Below are 18,529 nucleotides of genomic sequence, written 5' to 3'. Positions count from 1 at the left end.
CCAACAAAGCTCATTGGTTCATCACATTGGACTTTGGCGCTGTCCATACTTTCCTAGACCCACCAGTACTCCCATGAACTTGACATGCTGACAGAAGCCAGGGGATCCCTAATTGATCCTGGGATAAGGCTGTGTCTGTGCCTGTCTGTTGGGGTTAGCATGAGATGCAACTAAAAGACTAGCAGAAGAAATATCTGATTTAAGACAAAGTATCTCTGAGGAATGACTCCTCAGGAAGGGCATATAGGAAGCCTGCTTTTGTGGTTACTGACTCTCTTGGTCTATCTGTTGGCTTAATTCTCCTTTTTTCTGCCCTGATTATTCACTCTTCTCATATAGCTTGCATCTTCCTGACTGTAGACCATAGAGCTCCAGGTGGTGTCAACTGTTTCCATTGATATTGGCACCTGTCTCCTACCACCAAGGGCCTTGTGGTGTCCCATAGGCTTGTGACAGTAAAAGACAGTGCAGAGGCTCCTTCATCTTATATCCTTACTGAAGCCACTTTGGATTTAACTGAGTTTGATCTTGATGGAGAGTCCCATGAAAAATTACCCAACTCTGTTCTAGGAACCTGAAGTCAAGATGCCCAGATAACCTATCTTGGCTTCTGTTAAACTTCTTGCTTGTACAAAACTTCCCCCCCTGCAGCTGCTCAGTGAAGTAGGATGTGTAGAGTAAAAATGCCTTACTCTAAACATTCCAGACTACATTCGGGTCCTGAATACCTGAGTGTAGTTGCAGTTGATTAGAATAAATACTTTCAGTTAAACCAGGCATGGGGCGCACACCTTTAATCCCAGCACTGGGGAGGCAGAGGCAGGTGGATTTCTGAGTTTGAGACCAGCCTGGTCTACAAAGTGAGTTCCAGGACAGCCAGGGCTATACAGAGAAACCCTGTCTCAACAAAACAAAAAACAACAAGAACAGGCTTTCAGTTGGCTATAAAGTGTGAGCAGCCATCTCTGGCAGGCTCTCTATAACAGGCTCATATACTTGAATGTTTGGTTCCCAGTGTTTAAGAAGGATTAGTAGGTATCCTCCTGTTGGAAGAGAAGTATCCCTGGGGATTGGCTTTGACATCTCAAAAGCATAAGCCAAGCAGGCTCAGTTTCTCTCTCTGTCTCTGTCTTCAACTTTTAGATCAGATGTGAGTTCTCAGCTATTGCTCCAGTGCTATGCCTGCTTGCCACCATGCCAAGATGATCATGGAGTAACCCTCTGAAATCATAAGCAGAACTTCAATTAAATGTTTTCTTTGATAAACTTTCCTGCTCATGATGAGAAGTCATAGCAGTAGAACAGTAATTAAGACTTCTTAACCCCCCCCAAGTGATGCCACAGTCTGGTCTTGAACCTCTTCCGATAACACGTTCCAAAATGCTACGGGAAGCTTTTGTACTCTATCATCCTACAAGGCTATGATAAACCAGCAATGCCACTACCTCCTCTGATGTCCCTTTTTGGCTCTTAAGAAACTCCAGAAGATGTTTGCTCCTTGTTGGAGACTTGTCTTTGCTGATGTGTCAGAGAAGGTGAAAAGAGTAGAAGGGCCAAAAGAGCCGAAAATCAAAGCCAACATTCTCACACTTTAACACTCTGACCTGACCACTTGGAACCTGACTCTAGTTACCTGTGGTGATATCTCACACAAATATCTAGAACCTAACACCTAATGACTCCTGGGCCTTACCCCAAAGAGCTAACCTCAGGAAAGACAATGGATGCTACAAAACCTACTGCTCAACAAGATTCCGAGATGCTCACTTCTCTGTTCAGATATGACTCCCACACAAATAAATAGCACATGAGAATTAAATAATTTCACTTAACGGTATAAAACGCCTTCCATTCCTAGTGGAAGGAAGTGAAATGTAAATATCAGGACAAGGAAAAGGTTGACATAAAGATTTATTAGTAAAAGCATTTCCACTAAGGTCTGGGGTACAGCTCAGTGTTAAAGCTTGTGCTTACATGGCTGAGTTCATTCCTAGTTCATTCATTGGAATGCTAAGGCAGAAAAAGTCATGAATTTGAGGCCAGGTTGGACTGCATGATGGAAGCCTGTCTCACTTTGCCTCCCTACCCACCTCAAGGACATTTTCATATATTTTCTCTCAGTTCTTATGCTAAGATTACTTCCTATGATAGTTTGACTAGGTATGCCCCCATAGATTCATGAGTTTGGATCCTTGGCACCATTAGAAGTGTGGCCTTGTTAGAGTAGGTATGGCCTTATTGGAGAAAGTGTGTCACTGTTGGGGTGGGCTTTGAGATCTCCTATGCTCAGTGTGGCACACATTCTCCTCCTGCTGCTTGTGGATCAAGATTTAGAACTCACGGCTCCTTCTTTAGCACTATGTCTGCCTCTACGCTGCCATGCTTCCCACCATGATGATAATGGAGTAAACCTCTGAAACTGTAAGCCAACCCCAATCAAATGTTTTCCTTTATAAGAGTTGCCTTGGCGGATTTCTGAGTTTGAGGCCAGCCTGGTCTACAAAGGGAGTTCCAGGACAGCCAGGGCTATACAGAGAAACCCTGTCTCAAAAAAACAAAACAAAACAAAACAAAAAAAAAAAGAGTTGCCTTGGTCATGGTGTCTCTTTACAGCAATGAAAATCCTAACTAAGACAGAACTTGGTACCAGGGACTGGGGTATTGTTGTGATAGGCCTGCCCATGCTTTTGTTTAGAGAAATGTGGATTTTAGAATTCTGGATTAGGAAAGCTGTGGAATGTTTTAAGTGGGGCTTTAATGGGCCATACTAGTGAAAGTATGGAAGACATGATGAGACCCTTGAGGTGGGAAGGGAGGCAAAGTGAGACAGGCTTTCATCATGCAGTCCAACCTGGCCTCAAATTCATGACATTTTCTGCCTCAGCATTCCAATGAATGAACTAGGAATGAACTCAGGGTCTCGTCCATGTGCTGAGGGGGCTGACTCAAAGATTTCAGAGAAGAATTTTAGTATCTTGCCCAGAGATCATTCTTACAATGTTTTCATGAAGAATATGGCTACTTTTTGCCCAGGTCCAAAGAATCTGCCTGAGATTAAGACAAAGAGATTTAGATTAATTGCACTGTCGAAGAAATCTCAAGACAATTTAATATAGACTCTGTCCTGTGGTCCACTCTTACATGAAGAGTGTTTTGATAAAAAGGAGCACACTGAGAAAGAAAATATACAAAATATATGGTTCAAGGGTTAAAGGGTTACCAAGAAGTAGACTAGAGCTAAATCTTGCGTTCTAGGAGATAAACAGATTAAAGATATTAAGTGGAATTAAGGGAGTAGTGACCTTGGTGCAAGATCCCACCTTGCTTGTGAAAAGGAATTAAAGAAAAGCTTAGGTCGAGATACATACCTTTAATCCCAGCACTCAGGAAGCAGAGGCATGCAGATCTCTTAGTTAAAGGTCAGCCTGGTCTACAGAGCAAGTTTCAGAACAGCCAAGCTTAGCCAGTGAAGGAAACCACTGAAAACAGAAAGCTGGTGAACATGTAATTAAATGACGGGGGCCAAGTTCCAGCCCCAGTAAGCAGCAGAATTTGGCAGCTTAGACCATGTGGCTCGGTCTTTTAGAGTCAAGAATAGAAGAAAGGGGTTATAGAATCACCCTCTGTGACTTAAGGAAAGCAGCTGAGTCCAAATATGTGGCAATGTTGTCCTTGTATGGAGGCCCAGAGGGGCCATTGTGTGAAACTGTGAAGATGAAGACTAGATTGCCTTGGAGATCCCAAGAGATTAGAGATGCCAGAGCCAAGAGGTACTGGCTGAGGCAAGCTACTAACAGGGTGTGAAACAAGCCCGAGGGAAAGAAGTGTATTGCAGTCAACAAAGATGAAAGGAGTTGGAGATATGAAGAGCGGTTTGTGAAATCAGATAGAGATGCAGAGTTTGGAGTTTGCCCAGCTGGTTTTGGTCTTGCTTTGGTCCAGTATTTCCTCATGATGCTCCCTTCCCTCCATGTTGGGAAGGATACATATATCCTATGTCATTATATGTTAGAAGCATGTGATCTGTTTATTATTATTTTATAGGGGAATTACAGTTAAGAGATTGCATAAATCCTAGAAGAGACTTTGAACTTTAGACTTTATACATTGTTGAGACTGTGATAGATATGGGGACTTTTGAAGTTGGACTATAAGCATTTTGCATTATGTTATGACTATGTCCTACGGGAGCCAGGGAGTGGAATGTGGTGATTTGAATGTGTATGGCCCCCATAAACTCATGTGTTTGGATCTTGGTCCATGAGGACTAACATTAGTTATGGCCTTCTTGGAGTAGGTGAGGTCTTATTAGAGGAAGTGTGTTGCTGTTGGGGTGGGCTTTGAGGTCTCCTATGCTCAAGCTATGCCCAGTGTGAGACACAGTCCCCTTCTGCTGTCTCAGTTCAAGATATAGAACTCTTGCCTCCTTCTCCAGCACCATGTCTGCCTGCACACTGCCATGATTCTGGCCATGATAATGGACTACCAAGCCTCTGAAACTGTAATCCAGGCCCAATCAAATGTTTTCCTTTCTAAGAGTTACCTTGAACATGGTGTCTCTTCACAGCAGAAAATCCTAACTAAGATACTTACTTCCCTTAAGGGAAATGGGTTACAAACCAAAAAACTTCACCTTAAAATACAAAGATAGCATACAAACAGCTGACTATATATTTGGTTTCCTCTTTCCTTCCCTATTGTGAATGAAAATGCCCGAGACTTACTAGCTTTTGCCAGAAATATGAGTAATGAGCAGATATTACTTATAACCAGGGTTCTAATGCTGGTGTGGAGAGTTTACTTCTACCAAAGAAGGGTGCCTGAACATTGACTTGGTAATGTAAAGAGAATATTACCCAAACCACTCCTTATATAGAGAGAGATGGCAGGTATCTCTCATACGTAAAAGCTCCTCCCTCCCCTTACCCATGACCACCCTCAGCAGTCGGGAAAGCTGGAGAGCTATCTCAAATCCTCACTTGCTACAGCTCTCAACGCTCAGAAGAGTGGACCCTTCACCTCACCCGGGCAGCACAGTAGAGCTGGTCCTAATGGCGAAGGCACAGGAGAGCCAGACCCAAGGGACTGCTGGCTCTACCACTCCCATGCCATGAGGTGGCTTGAGTGAGGGTTAGATACCCTCCTCACCCTGCCTCCTGAAGCAGTCCGGAGTTCTAGCTCTGAGGTAGTGAGAACAGAAGATCTGCTTCTGCCCCTAGCTAGTTGCAGCATTCAGGAAAACCTGAGGGCCCTGCATCTCACCGGAGAAACACGGTAGAGCTAGCCCTGATGGCGCCAGTGAGCCATCCCTGGGCGTGTGAGAGGGGAAGTGCTGTCCCACCCCTTGCTGGCTGCAGCCCTGGCTGAGCATCCTGGCAGTCTTGGAGCACTCGCTCTGATGGTGCAGGTGCAGGAAAGCTAGCAGGTTGACCAACTCGGCTACCACCCAGGCACGATCTCCAGGCCTGTGAGTTGGCTCACCGCAAATTCTACCTCATTTATGAACAGGTGGAGCAAGTGAAAGGGCCTGTTCTGCAGATCCAAAGCGGCAGCTTCTATGAGACGTTTTCTTTTTCTTTCTTTCTATTTTTTTTTGTTGTTTTGTTTTGTTTTTTGTTTTTTGAGACAGAGTTTCTCTGTGTAGCCCTGGCTGTCCTGGAACTCACTTTGTAGACCTTGGCTGGCCTCGAACTCAGAAATCTGCCTGCCTCTGCCTCCCAAGTGCTGGGATTAAAGGCGTGCACCACCACTGCCCGGCTTCTATGAGACATTTTCATGCTTTGTTTTGTTTAAGTGTATTTCTTTTCTTTTCTATCCTTTTCTTAAAAAAAAAAGATTATTTATTTTACACATTAAGTGCTCTCTCTGCATTTACACCTGCATACCCATACCAGAAGAGGGCATCAGATCCAGTATAGAAAGCTATAAGCTACCATGAGGTTATAAGATTCGAACTCAGGACCCCGGAAGAACAGTGTTCTTAACCACTCGGTCCCTCCCCCTTTTAAAATTTCTTGATTTTTGCTTTCTTTTGTGGGGTGTTGCAAAGGCCGAGGGCAGATACAAAGGGATGGGGACATAAGTGGGATTGGGTTACATGATGTGAAACTCATAAAGAGTAAAATGTTAAAAACAAAACAAAACAAATCAGAACAACCCCTGATAGCCCCAACGGTATCTTCACACTGGACAGAATTGCAACCTTGGTTTATTTATAGTTATAGTACCCTATGTATGCGTTTCCAAATATGGAAGATAGGTATGGTTTTGAAGTTGGTGTCAAGTAGACAAGTCTTCCGGACGATATGCATTCTTTGATTTTGTGAGTTCTTCACAGTGCTAGGGATTGAACCAAAGCCCTTGAGCCCTAGTGGAAGTGATAACCACTAAACTACACTGCCACACTGTATACTTTGTATCAGGTCTCATGTCTTGTCCTTGTGTGTATCCACCCATAGCGTTACTGCCCTTCATTTTCACAGTTCATGTCATTCCATTGATTGGACAGGATTCTTAAATCTGATTTTATGAGATAATACCAAACTCTTAAAAATGTTTTTGAAACATTTTATGATAACACCATCAAAGAAAGTAAGTCACACTCTACTTCATGATAAGACTTTGCACTATCAGATTTGTTTGTTTGTTTGTTTTTTTCGAGACAGGGTTTTTCTGTATAGCCCTGGCTGTCCTGGAACTCACTCTGTAGACCAGGCTGGCCTTGAACTCAGAAATCCACCTGCCTCTGCCTCCCAAGTGCAGCACTATCAGATTAAAAAAAAATCAGTTAATTTGGGACACAGAGTGTTTCATTATTTATTATTATTATTATTATTATTATTATTATTTTGAATGTATAGCTCTTTCCTGTAGCACCTTGGTTATTTGGGAGCCTTGTCACTTAGACAGTTCTGCCATGCTCAATTCTGGTGATAGAGTTATTCTTCCCTTCCTGCTATAGAAAAGGGAAAGGCTTCTCGGGAACTGAAGCCCTGTTTTCTTGGAGTGGGGAAGGGAGGGGAGGTTGTCCTTGGGCTTTTTTTTTTTCTTCTTATTTTTTGGGGGAGGGGGTTTCTCTGTGTAGCCCTGGTTGTCCTGGAACTCACTCTGTAGACCAGGCTGGCCTCGAACTGAGAAATCCGCCTGCCTCTGTCTCCCTAGTGCTGGGATTAAAGGCCTGCGCCACCACGCCGGGCTCCTTGGTTTGTTTTTCCTCAACTGCCTTCAACTCAAAATAACCCTTGTGCCAGAGTGGCGTATTTTAGGGTGTCATGCTGATTTGTTACTGGCTGCTGGGTTACTGAACAGTTTGTATATTGTAGAAGGTTAAAAATGCAACAGCCAGCCAGGCGTAGTGGTGCACAAAACAACAAAACAACAACAACAACAACAACAAAAAAGCAACAGCCGTTACTTTGGCCTTAGGCTTCTTAATCTTGGCCCACGGTTTCAAGATGTAGTTAGGCTCTAGACTATTTTATTCTTCTCACGTCTGTGTGTTGATAGTTGCCTGTATATTTCTTTCATCTCTTAGCTCTCTCTCCGTTTAATTACGGGCAGGTCAGGCTGGCTAAGTTGCTTGGCAGAGCTCTGCCTTGAGCCATTTTATCTAAGAATCTCAGTGAAAGGATCTGTTGAGTAATATGGGAACTCATTCTGAGCTTACAACGATTGCACTTTGATTTGGTCTTACCACAAAGCCACAGTCTAATTAGACTTTATTCTTCAACTCCCACTCTACAAAATTGCCTACAGATCTCCAAATACATGATTGTAGAAGTTAGGCCCAGTTCTTCCTCCCAGCCTCACACTCCCAGAAATAAAATATATTTACAAATACCTTGGCCATGTATCTAGGCTCTTCTCTGACTAGATCCTAACTTGTTACAACCCATTTATTTTAACCTACATTCTGCCACATGGCTCAGGTGCCATTTGTCTGTCCGCTCACAACATCCAGGGCAGAGCATCTTGCACCTGGCTCTATCCCAGAATTCCTTCTCCTCCAGCATGTTCCACCTCCCATTTCCTGCCTAAGCCACAGGCTATCGGCTTTTCATTTGACAGGCGATGCATTCATACAGCACACAAGGTGTTCTCTCTTCATATGACCTTAATCCACTTTTGCTCTGACTAAAACTCATCTGCTAGACAGCCACGGTGGCAGACAATTGTAATTCTAGCACTAGAGAGATAGAGGCAGAGGATCATGAATTTGAGGCCATGAGATCTTATCCTGAAAAATCAAATCCAAACTAAACCAGACCAAAACAAAACAAGCAGAGCTAGTCTTCGCTAAGACCATTTCTTCCTTGGAGTCCTGGTCAGCCCCAGCCACATGAGCCTAAATGGTGTTTCCTTCCTTTCTCTAGAGTTGAAAGACCATAAAGTACAATAGCTATCTTACAAGCATAAGACTTCTTCCCCAGACTTTTAGTCTCCAGGAAGCTCTCTCGTTGCTCACTATCTGGTCCTTACTTCTGACTTTTACTGAAGGTACTTGAGGCCTACAAACTCTGATAGAAGGTGTATACTGAGACATTTTAAAGAATGATTCTGCGGTCCAAATGAGAGCAGCATTGTCTTTGTTAGAATTTCTAAGCCAGGTGTGGTGGCGCATGCCTTTAATCCCAGCACTTGGGAGACAGAAGCAGGAGGATTTCTGAGTTCAAGGCCAGCCTGGTCTACAAAGTGAGTTCCAGGACAGCCAGGGCTACAGAGAAACCCTGTCTCGAAAAACAAAAAAACAAAAAACAAAAAAACAAACAAACAAACAAAAAAAAAAAACAAAAAAAAGGAATTTCTATAGGTGTGATAAAAAAAAAAGATAAAAAATATTTTTAAAAAATGCCTTAGGCAGGAAAGGGTTTGCTTCACGGAGCAGTATCCCTGTCACAGTCTGACACTGAAAAAAGTTAAGGCAGGACCTCAAGACAGGAACTGAAGCAGATGCTCTGGAGGAGTGATGCTTACTGGCTTGCTCCTCCTGCCCTGCTCAGTTTATTGTCTTATATACCCTGGGACTACACGTATCTGGTCTTAGCCTGAGACTTAACACTGCCTAGGGGTAGCACCAGCTGCAATGGTCTGAGTCCACATCAATTTTTAATCAAGAACACTGGCTCTTCCCCCCCCCCCCCCCCCATCAATAAGGGTGACCTTACCTGTGACTCACAACACTGGGGATATGGAACCTGAAGAGGCCACCTTCTATAGCCAGGCAGGAACCCCAGTGGGACCGTAGGGATACCAACCCACCCACAAACCTTTTGACCCAAAATTTATGCTGTCTGCAAGAAATGCAGGGACAGAGTATGCAGCAGAGACTGAGGGAATGGCTAACCAATTGAGACCCATCCCATGGGCAAGTGCCAGTCCCTGACACTATTAATGATACTTTGTTATGCTTGTAGACAGGAGTCTAGGAAAGCTGTACTCTGAGAGGTGCCATACAGCAGCTGACAGATGTAGACACCCACAACCAAACAGTGCATGGGTTGGGGACTCTTGTGGAAGAATAGGTGGAAGGATTGAGGGGGGTAGGGAGTGCCTGGGATAGGAACTCCACAGGAAGACCAACAGAGTCAACTAACTTGGACCCTTCGGGCTCTCAGAGTCTGAACCACCAACCAAAGAACATACAAGGCCTGGCCCCAGGCTTCCCTGCACATAGGTAGCAAATGTATAGCTTGGTCTTTGTGTGGCTTCTGAACAACTGGAGCTGGGGCTATCCCAAAAACTGTTGCCGGTCTGTGAGATATGTTCTTCTAGCTGGGCTGCCCTGTCTGGGAGAGGATGCACCTAGCTTCACAGAAACTTGATGTACAAGGGTTGGGAGTTACCCAGAGGCCCCCACCCACTCAGAAGATTAGGGGAAAGGGGGAAGGACTGTGGGAGGGGGTGACTGGGAGGGGTCACTGAGCTGGATGTAAAGTGAATAAGTTAAAAAAGATAAAAATAAGAAAAAAAGAAAAGAAAAAAACAACAACAAAAGAAGAAACTTCCCCATAGGTTTGCTCACAGCTTAATCACATAGAGGCTTTTTAAAAAAAGATTTATTTATTTATTTATTTAATGTATGTGAGTACACTGTCACTCTCTTCATACACACCAGAAAAGGGCATTGTGAAACCAGAAAATGGTTGTGAACCACCATGTGGTTGCTGGGAATTGAACTCAGGACCTCTGGAAGAGCAGCCAGTGCTCTTAACCGCTGAGCCATCTCTCCAGCTCCAGAGGCATTTTTTTTTTTCCTCTGCTAAGGTTCCTTTCTCTCAAATGATTCTAGCTTGTGTCAAGTTGACAAATGAATAAACAACAACAATAACAACTAAGCCAGCACAAGTATCAACTAGTCAAGTCCCAACTAGTCAAGGTTGTTTGGATTAAATTGTTAAAATAAATAGGGTTTAGTTGTCATTCAGGTAAATCCCTGAACTCGTGGAGTTGAAACGAGAGGACTACTAGTTCACGGCCACTCTGAGCTTTACATCATCGAAGGCCAACCTAGATTCCATAGGGAGGTCCCACCCAAAAAACTAATAAAACAAGCAAGCAAAAACCAGAGCAAATCATCTCAAGCCTTAGTGTGCTGGATTTTATGTTGCCATGACAACCATAGCTAATAAGATCAGCTTTGAAGGATGGGAGGTTTATTCGGATTCATGGTTAGTTGTCTCTTGTTTTCAGGTCTGTGGCAAGGAGGGTGTCATAGTGAGCAACCTGCCTTGGAGCAAAGATGTTCAACCTTGTAGTGGCCCAGGAAACCGCAAAGAAAAGCCCAGATCCCAGTGTTACCTACAAGGACCTGCAGTCAGTTCCCACATCAGTGACATTACCACCCTCTAGTAAGTCCCAATTCCCAAAGGTCCCACAACTTTCCGTAATACCTAGGCTGAAGACTAAGCTTTGATTCAACATGCACGTCTTGCGGGACATTTAAAATCCAAGCAAGCCATAACACTTAGAGCTTGTATACAAACACTTGATTCCTCATTCTATGTTTTTATTGAAGTTTGGATGGAGGCTGTGATTCGCCTTGCTCTTGTTTGAGAATGGAAGGTGGGCTGGACAGGCACCCTCCTGGGAATACATCAGACCTCACATGACACGTGCTTTGTCAGGAGAAAGAGGAAACAAGTGCCATGCACTGACTCTTGATGCTTCTGCCGGAAGTGATGGGTCTCATGCTCACACACACATGGATGGACCAGAATTCAGCGAGGTGGGGAAGTATAATCCTACCATGTACCCAGAAGCGACACTTGTGACAAACTTTAGAGCCCTTCTCAATATAGCAAAGGCACAAGATATTTAGATTGTGCTTAGAAGAACTTTGTTCTTTGTTCTAATCTGACTCAGGACCTTCGTCTCTGAAGAGGAGAAAGCAGTGGTTCTTTGATGAAAGCTCGAGAAGATAAAGAGTACTAGTAGAATCAACCAGCCCAATGCTACTTTGTTTTTGCTTCCATTTACCACCCAGTAATACTGTGTCATCGTTTTACTAGATTTAGGACCAAAATGTGCATCTTGATTTGGATGCTACAATTTATGTTAATAACTTTCTCCTACCTTACCACTGTGAAAGATTTTGCAAGACAGGGCCAAGCAATGCTTTCTACTTTTTCCACATGCCGACTACAGCATTGAAAACTATCTGTGCTTGGCACTAACGAGATGGTTCAGCGTTGAAGAGCACTGTCTGCTGCTCTTCCAGAGGTCCTGAGTTCAACTCCCAGCAACCACATGGTGGCTCACTACCATCTGCAATGAGATCTGAGGACGGCGATAGTGTACTCACATACATTAGATAAGCAAAATGTTTTTTAAAAGAAAGAAAGGAAGAAAGAGAGGAGAGCAAACTATGTGTGCTAAAGACATATATTGATTCTTTTCTCCTGCAAACTATTTTACTCATCAGTGGGCTGGGTTAAACCTCAACTGAAGATTTTGATTAATTTCCATCTTCTTCCTTAGAATCTATAACTTATTTCCAAAGGATCATTTTATATTCTCAGTGTCATGGTGCTATGTGAAGCTTGGGTTACACTCATTTCACAATGCTTTGAAATCAGGGATGGCTTTATGACCTTAATTAATAATTTACATGGCAGGCAATGGTCAATTTTTACTCAAACAACCGTAGGCACTCACCACCCAAGAAATCACTAATATGATTGGGCTACAGGAGGAGAGTCAGTGACTCTGAGAGCCTTTTTTATAGTGTTTCCTCTCTGTTTCCAGCTTCTTTTAAGGCTTTCTAGGCAAGCATCTCAGAAGATACTCAGAAGAACAGGCTCATTGACAAAGTCCAAAGCTAAAGTAGGTACTGAAACAATGAGCTCTCAGGACATAAGAATCAGTTAAATGGATAAAAAAAAAGAAAAAAGAAAAAAGAAAATCAGCTAGCAGGGTTACTTAATATACATGACCACAGAAGTTATCACGTGGATAGCGTGAGGGAGTAGAAGACAGGGGGATTCCTGAATCTTGCTGGCCAGCTGGTCTAACCAATTAGTGTGCCAGGTTTAGAGAGAGACTCTGCCTCAAAAAATAAGATTGGCAAAGATAGAGGAAGACACTCAGAGACTCAACCTCTGGCCTCCTCATGCACACATGTGCATTCACATGAATGTACATAGGCATACCACACACACACACACACACACACACACACACACACACACACTCAGGTGGGGGTGGAGGAGCTGAGCATGTTGGTGCATACCTATAATAGGGAGGCAGGAGGATCAGGAGATCAAGGTTAGCATAGGCTATAAAGTTCAAGGCTAGTTCAGACCCTGTCTCAAACAACAAATAAACCATACTACCTGTGTATACGGGGCCAGGAAATTTTTCTGAGCAGGGCTACCAGACCTATTCCTCAGGGGAGACTGTACACTGCCTAGGACTTTAAGGGACACCTAAAGCTCCTGTTGTGCTTACCAGGAATAGTGGGTGCTGGGAATTGAACTTGGGTCCTCTGGATAACACCTAGTGCTCTTAACCACTGAGCCATGTCTCCAGCATATGAATTGCATCTCTAGAGTGCATTTTATTGGGAAAGCTACCGGTCTGAGGTCACATGTTAATGCCCTAAAACATCATCCCATTTTAGACTGAGGTTAAAGGAGAAATGGGGTGAGGGGTTGTGGGGAATAGGAATGACCTACAGCAAGGACACTTGGTCACTTCAGAGATCATTCTTGTCCCTTAGGTCAGGTCAGCACATCTCTGGGACATCTCTGAGCTTCTCTCAGTATTACCCTTTGCACTCCCTTCCTTTTGTCCCGTGAGTGTCCAGGCTCAGACCCTTCTTGAAACACTGAATTAGCTAGTGATTCTTGGTATAATCTTTATTTCCCTCTGGCTCTGACCTCCTTTCTAGGGCTTCCTGGAGCACTTGGTATGGTGTGGTCACATTGATTTTTGTTCTTTTAGCCTACTGAATATGTCCCTCTGCCTGGGGCAGATACACAGGCCTCCCTCCCAGCCTTGCCATGTGTTTTCGTTAAAAAGTCCTTTTTAGACGTAATTATTTTTGTGTGTATGAGTGTTTGGTCTGCATACATGTCTGTGTATCATGTGTATGCCTGGTCAGAAGTCAGAAGAGGGTCCTGGATCCCCTGAGACTGGAAGTACAGATGGTTCTTAGTCATCACATGGGTGCTGGGTATCAAACTAGGGTCCCCTGAAAAAGCAAGTGCTCTTAACTGCTGAACAGTCTGTCTTGCTCCTTGTCATGTCTTTTCTCAGATGCTGTGAGGTCTTCTTCCCTGCTCACTTCTCTTAAACACTAAGCCCCAGCCTTCAAGTCTCCCAATGACGGCCCTTAAAGTTTGCTCCTGTTGGGTTGGTCATCCTCTGGCAGTCAGTAGACCTGAGAGTTTCATTGGTCATCCTCTGACAGGCAGCAGACCTGAGAGTTTCATTGGTCATCCTCTGGCAGGCAGCAGACCTGAGAGTTTCATTGGTCATCCTCTGACAGGCAGCAGACCTGAGAGTTTCATTGGTCATCCTCTGACAGGCAGCAGACCTGAGAGTTTCATTGGTCATCCTCTGACAGGCAGCAGACCTGAGTGAGTTTCTGCCACTCCTACTTCTCTGTCATACAAACTCCAGGAGGAGGAAGCTTTGTGTTTCGCCTGCCTTGATGGACTTCCACACAGACACGACTGTCTCTTAGGAGATCTGCAACACAGTCTTGCTGATGTTGAATAAAAGGATGGATTGGATCTAGGGGGGTGATGTATGGATGAAAGTCCCAGGGTTTCTGCCTTGTGTGAGGGGGAAGCAAGTCGGCTGGAAACATCCCTGAGCTTAGGCAGGAGACAGTTATTGCTGTGGCTGCGCCTTGTTATTCTCTCTGACTTCAGCAACTTTAACAGTTACTCAGATTTTTACTTGCTAAAACAATTACCTGAAAGTTGTAACTAGAAGGCAGAAGTTACTCTCCATTGGTTCTGTCTGGACTTCATCTCTGACTGATTTCCTACTGACTCAGTTCATTTATAACTTGGTGGGGGGGGGACTATAGATTATTTTATAGGTACAACTGTTTTGTTTGTTTGTTTGTTTTTTGGTTTTTCGAGACAGGGTTTCTCTGTGTAGCCCTGGCTGTCCTGGAACTCACTTTGTAGACCAGGCTGGCCTCGAACTCAGAAATCCGCCTGCCTCTGCCTCCCAAGTGCTGGGATTAAAGGCATGCACCACCACGCCTGGCTTGGTACAACTGTTTTGTTGTTGTTGAAACAGGTGTTTCAAATTCCCATCTAGCGTGAAAAGACAATCCTGAAGGTTATGATTCATGTGGGTCACTAACGGGTTGTGTTCAGACCAGCCACCTGCCTCTGTCATTCTTCCTAAATTGTCTGGAAGCACACAAGCTTCTCAAATGCATGTGGGCTGGCTTCAGTACTGTTTCCTGCATCAATAGAAAGTCTTTGACCTTCCCTGGACATTTGCATGACTTAAGAGTCTACCTTTTTGAAAATAATACTTTAGAATCATTTTTCACACTACCGGATTCCTGCGGGCTTACTTATTAGCACAGACTTACGATACACCACACCTAGCCCTGTTGCTTTTAAAAATAAAGTCTTGCTCTCTAATTCATAGGGGACATGTCCTCTGACATCTCATACGTGCCTGAAACAAACTGCAGATAATACAGAACCCTATACACACTTTCTTCCCCCCAATACATACCTAACATAGTGTCACTTACTGATACAGTAAGAGGTTAATCATTATAAAACAGGCCAATAATAACCACATACTTCAAGAAAGGTCGTGCAAATGTAGTCTGACACCTCTTACTTTACTGTCCTCACCTGATTCGGATGATATGACAATAAATGAGATGGACTGGCGTAAGGCCTCGGCATTGTGCTGTGTTAGGTTGCTATGTAAGACTTTCTTGAAGACAGGTACTGTAACCAGAGTAGAGGAGAGTGATACTGCTCAGGCAGGTCCCATTCTTATCCTTGTCCAGAAGCTGGAAATGCCCTCCGGCCTGTCCCGGCCAGAGATAAGAATACCAGAAGGAGCTCTGGCTTGTTTTCACACTCTCTGACATCACAGCTGCCTGGAAGCCATGATGAGGCCAGCTCACCATGCCAGCAGACACTACTGTTGCTTTTAGTGACAGCTTTGAGATTGGAGCTCCGGATTTTCATGGTGAAATTGGTTGTATCTATTCCCCTATTCTATCAGCCTATCTCTGATATGATTTTAAGGTTTCGGCTCCTGAGGGAGGAGTGCAGGGTATCTAGATAGGGATTAATAGCCTTGAATGTCATTGAGGATAAACCCTCCCTCATGCACAGCTTTGCTCTCCACCTCTCATTTCTCCAGTAACACTAGAAAGGAAAACGTCACAACTGTCTCTAATTCTGTTCCAAAGATTCAAGAATTAATCACGTATTTTTGTCTCCTCCCTTAAGAGTTAATTCAGCTGCCCGGACACATACCCCCGCCCCCCCCCCCCCCCCAGCATGGTTGTTCACATTTTTAATCCCAGCACTCAGGAGGGAATTAAGTTCTAGGCCAGGGATACTTAATTAGACCATGTCTCAAAACCCCCAAAACAACAAAAATGTTAATCCAGCAGGACCTGTCAATCATCTGACCAAAACTTTAACACCCAGGAAAGCTGATTCATATGAAGATGCATATGAAGACCAGAAAAAAAAATAATGATCCTCTTAAAGAGGTGAGTGTTTATTTAGCCTTGTCAAAAGCCCCTCCCAAAGCTTTTGGATGGATCTCCACTGCTAAGCCTGGCAGTCTTTATCTTTGGGTGTTTTGAGACAGGGTTTCTCTGTGTAGCCCCGACTGTCTTGGAACTCAGAGAGATCCTCCTGCCTCTCTGCCTGCCAGCTTTTTTTGAGTTCTAGATTTAAGAAGCTCATATATCCCTTTGTCCTGTTCTAAAAGCCTAAGTCCCTTTCCTGTTCCACTCCACTTCCCTCAACATTCCAGGCTTCTGGCCTGGCCTCTGACACTCCCTACTCTCCCCCTTCACAGAGCGGCTGCTCACTGACCATGCCTCTGACTCAACATAACCCCGACTCAAAAGCCTGGTGTGCTCTTCTTCTCCATCCTCCTCCGCTCAGCAGCCACAGGGGTTTATAGCTTGCTTGCCTTGTTTTGCTTTTAAGCTCTATTAAAATGGACATTGATCTTTCTTTTGAGACAGATTATTATTATTATTATTAAAGAGACTAATAACTCATGAAAAGGGGCCCTGGATAACCTGCTGAAACCATGAGCTGGAGTCAGTTTGCTAAGCGGGTTGGACTAGGTGATTGACAGGTGGCAGTATGTTGTGGTGCACCTGAGGGACTGTGAGTCACATCAGGGTGGGGAGAAACAAGGTGGCCTGTGGGGCAAGACTGCATCCTGCTACTCAGCATGTCGCTCGACTCGAAGCTTGTGTATGATTTGTGGAAAACATTCTTCTATTACATATTTTTGAACATTGGTTCCTTGTTCTTTTACAGTGACTGTAATATTCTGTTACAAATTTCCTGGTTTAAATTGACACGTGTATTACTTTCCAGTTCGGTAGGTTAGACATTTGATGTGCATTTCGCTGGGTGAAAGTCAACGTGTTAGGAAGGCTGTGTTCTCTTTTGTCAGAGCTCGGGGGAAGATTTATTTAGTTAACTTTTTTTCCTAGCTTCTGGAAGAGTAGTTCTCAATCTTCCTAATGCTAGGACCCTCTAATACAGTTCCTCATACTGTGGTGAGCCCCCCTCCCCAACCATAAAATTTTTCGTTGTTACTTCATCACTGTAATTTTACTGTTATAAATTATAATATAAATATCTGATGACCCCTGTGGAGTGGAGACCTATAGGTTGAGAAGGGCTGTTCTAGAGGCTTCCCACATTGCTTGACTCATTGCTGCCTGGTGTTTTAAAGTAAGCAAGAACGGGCTGAGTACCTCTCAGGTCATGCTAACCGCTCAGCACCTTCTGCTTCCTATCTCCACTCTCACATATATCCACATCACACTGGAGCTGCTGTGCTAACACTCCGGAATCGCCCGTTGTTTAAAGGGCAGCTGATAAACAGCATTACTTCCTCTTTGCCGTGCAACGGAGCATACTCGCAGGCTTCATGAGTGGAAAAAAATTAGGCTCTATTATTCTTATTCCAGCTTAAAAGTCGACAACACCAGAAACAAAATTTAGGGAATTTGGGTGTACGTTACTTCTCTTTCTTGTTTGCTAAGGTATTCCCCAGTTCTTACCTACACAGCGTGTTTTGGATGGAGAACTGGAGATATTAACTAAGTCAGAGTGGACTGTCCATTGCAGTCACTTTTACAGGGCAAATGCCAAACTTCTCTACAGACATTCAGAGCTGAATACCTGAGTGGAAATGTCAATCTCTCATTTATGCTGTGGCTGGAGGTGGTTCTGAACTGCGGTGTCACACAAACCTAATTTAAAATTCTTACTCCAAAACTTACTTAAGTTCCCACGAACCAAATCCTGAATGATTTAACTTTCCCAAGCTTTATGTTCTTCATCTGTAAACATTATAATTGACCCAAAACAATTGTCTGGAGGACTGAATTCCAGGAGGTCTCTGAAGCTGCAGCAGAGGCTCCGGGTATATTTTGAATTGATTTTCCCCTTAGTAGGCTTCCCAGAGGCTGAGCTTTCTCGGCCTAGGGAACATAACCCCAGAGAGTATAAATCAGAGTTGAATCTTATCATGAATCTGTATTCTAACTTCTGAAATACTGACCAGAAGAGCACACTTGAAGCATTATAAAAGTAAATGTAGTGCCCAAAGAATGCTCTTGTCATATAAATGATAGGCTCATTAATTAAACTCATTGATGCATAAACTTCACTAAATTATGATTAAATAGTGGTGTAAGCTAAATAAACCATAAAGAATGGTTTAGATAAACTGGAGAACGACAAATGTTTAGTGGGTTAGCTCTAGCCCTGAAATGCCCTTTTCTCTGCTGAAAACCAAGGGACTTGGACAGCACTTGGCTTTAAAAATT

The sequence above is a fragment of the Mus musculus genome, chromosome 6 (assembly GCF_000001635.26).
Source record: "Mus musculus strain C57BL/6J chromosome 6, GRCm38.p6 C57BL/6J".
In the NCBI taxonomy this organism is placed as follows: Eukaryota; Metazoa; Chordata; class Mammalia; order Rodentia; family Muridae; genus Mus; species Mus musculus.
This window is presented reverse-complemented; position numbering follows the sequence as displayed.